Genomic DNA, 3,195 nt, shown 5'->3' on the forward strand with positions numbered 1-3,195 from the left:
CACTTACCCCGATTCCTGAGGAGAGGGTCTACGACCATAGCCCAAGGGAGATTCCCACTAGTCCGCCAGGCGCCGGGGGCGAGGCAGGGCTTGGTGCAGAGTCTACACAGTCAGAGGTTCCCGATGAGCTTTGCCCGGGATGTCCAATGAGCAATGTAGAGATCCCAAGGCAGACGTCAGCAGCTGGAGCATTTACAGAATGCGTCGAGTGTAATGTTCTACACCTGGAGCGCTACGGGACATTCAAAGAATACACCGCTGCAAATATGATATTGAGAAATGTCGACCATCCAGAAGTCGAGCCGTACATCCCAAGGTTTGTTGAAACGCCACCGTTCTAGACAGAGGAGCAGCCCCAACACGTACAAAGTATTCCTGCAATTGAACTTGAAAGAATGAGCAGAGTCAGAAAACAAGAGTTTGAATTCTACGAGGAGATCCGAGGAAAGTATGTCAACGTCCTGGAGGGTTTGGAGTTACATACAGGAGTTTTCTCAGAAAGAGATTGAAGAAGGATTCTAGACTGCGTGTTTGACTTGCGAGACAGAGGTCGTGCCGGATTATTGATGAAGAAGACGTAGAAAATGGATGAGAGGCAAAGGACGAATTACAATTCAATGCGGTTGCTGCTACAACTTCACAAGGGATAGGCTGGGGAATCCCCCGGGTATCTTAAGATACGATGAGGTGGATCCTTTGCCTTTCGAGATAAAAAGGATGATCAAAAGAATGGTAAGGTGGAGCATAGTGCCTGCGGATTGCATCCCGAATAGCTGTATTATTAAAATCTATGAGGAGGGAGACTGCATTCCGCCCCACATAGATCACCACGATTTTGTCAGGCCTTTCTGTACAGTGTCCTTCATGAGCAAGAGCAACATTATATTTGGAAGAGAAATTGATATTGTAGGACCTGGAGAATTCAGAGGATCAGTCGAGATTCCGCTGCCAGTGGGTTCAGTTCTGATTTTGAAAGGAAATGGAGCAGACTTGGCGAAGCATTGCATCCCAGGAGTGCCGCATCACAGAGTTTCTGTTACTCTAAGAAGGATGGACGATAGCAAGGTGCCACACGGGTTTCGGCCATATATGAAATTGGAAGAACTACGCCCGTACTAGCTGTGAGATGGTTGTACCTCTAAGTATACGCGAAAGGACTCTTATCCCGAAGTGTGGCTTAGAAGGTTAGCTTGATCACGAGCTAGCATCGAAAGATGGACAAATACTTGCTACCTTTTTTGCACGAAATCAAAATGGAAGTGATATGATATGTGGTACTACAGTTCTTGCATGGATGTACTCAGCATGCTGTTTTTGGCAGTTTCAGCATATGATCAGTTGTATTACATGATTTGGAAGAAGATTCAATGAAGCTTGTTTTGAATTTCAACATGTTTGTTGAGTTGCCTTTCTGTGCTCATGATGAAAAACAGCATGACCACACGGTGGCTCTAACTTATAACGAACAAAGAACGACATGAAGAAAATTTAATTATATAAGTAAAATCTAGAGCTAATAATATATTATGATAATAAAGTCTATAAAATGATAAAAAAAATGGTAACTAAATCTTTAAAGTTTCCCTCACGCTCCACATCCTCATTTCACAGAATCCTGCATGTCTTCTTCAGATACGTTCCACATCTTCACTTCACAAAATCTTTCACGTTTCACTCACATCCTGCATGTCTTCTTCGCGTTCCACGTCTTCACTTCACTAAATCTTTCACGTTTCACTCACATTCGACATTCTTCACATACGTTCCACATCTTCACTTCAAAAAATCTTTCACGTTTCACTCACATTCTGCATTTTCCACATACGTTCCGCGTCTTTCTCACTTCACAAAACCCTCTGCGATCCTCACAATCACTACTCACATTTCCTCTTTCGGGACCGTAGGCCTGTGCCCTACTCCCACCGAAATACTCCGGGATCGTAGACCTGTGTTCTACTCCCTCGGGACCGTAGGTCTGTACCCTACTCTCACCGATATACTCCGGTATCATAGACCTCTGTTCTACTCCCTCGGGAACGTAGGCCTGTGCCCTACTCCCACCGATATTCTCAGGGATCGTAGACCTGTGTTCTACTCCCTCGGGACCGTAGGCACCACCGATATTCTCTGGGATCGTAGACCTGTGTTCTACTCCTTCGGGACCGTAGGCCTGTGCCCTACTCCCACCAAAATTCTCCGGGATCGTTGACCTGTGTTCTACTCCCCCGTAGGCCTGTGCCCTACTCCTACCGATATATCCCACTGATACCCTCCGGGATCGTAGACCTGTGTTCTACTCCCTTGGGACAGCAGGCCTGTGCCCTACTCTCACCGATATATCTCACCGATACCCTTCGGGATCGTAGACCTGTGTTCTACTCCCTTGGGACCGTAGGCCTCCGCCCTACTCCCTTTTCAGCGCTAAATCCTAACACGAGTCCGAAATCTACACTCGGAACTCGATAGTTTGAAATTCATCTTCTAATCCCCAGTGGATATGTTTTTATCATTCATTTCTACGCTCTGTTCTAGGTACGCTGGCCTAGACTTTCGTGTTGGTTTTGTTAACCTTTTCGGTCAACACCAATACGCGCGGTGTGCTCGTCCGACACACCACACCTATTGGGGGTCCATTTCTTGACCTCATTTTTAGTGAGGTCTAGTCTTCCACTTAGGGTCTAGCCTTAGGGATCTCCCTTCGATTATCTTAGAACCTTAGAAATGGGACCCGCCTCATTTAAAAAAAAAAATTCAACCCGCTTCTGTACTCTTTTGTGGTTTCGCGTGTGTGGTATCGACTTCTAACACTTAGAAGGATGAAACCAACATGAGGAACCCAAAAGGGATTCCTATAGGACCTTTTGAGCCTTAGGGTGACCTTCTGTATAATTCGCACTCCCGCGCGCATAAACTTCGCAATTCGGAGAGTCGACGCGTCTGATCGCCATGATTCGCATCGCTTGCACTGTTTCGAGGGCTCGAGTAAACCTTTTGAGACTATCGATCGCGGGTCGAAATTTTGTGAAATTTGAATTTCGATGCGTTTTTGACTCGATTGTCGACGACGTCGTCCGAGCGACCTCGGATGACAAAACAGACTGCACCGACGCGTCCAGAACGTCGACTTTGCCTAGGGAGGACACCCATTTTGTCGCGTCGCCACGCGCGAGTAAATCGTGTTTTAATTAATATATA

General features: G+C 46.4%; 1 pseudogene; it reads left to right on the top strand.

Annotated features, from left to right (window-relative positions):
- Positions 1 to 381: 381 nt before the first annotated feature.
- Positions 382 to 1,119, top strand: LOC110037479 (annotated as a pseudogene).
- The last annotated feature ends 2,076 nt before the right edge of the window (positions 1,120 to 3,195 follow it).

This window comes from Phalaenopsis equestris, unplaced genomic scaffold, assembly GCF_001263595.1.
Source record: "Phalaenopsis equestris unplaced genomic scaffold, ASM126359v1 Scaffold220100, whole genome shotgun sequence".
NCBI lineage: Eukaryota > Viridiplantae > Streptophyta > Magnoliopsida > Asparagales > Orchidaceae > Phalaenopsis > Phalaenopsis equestris.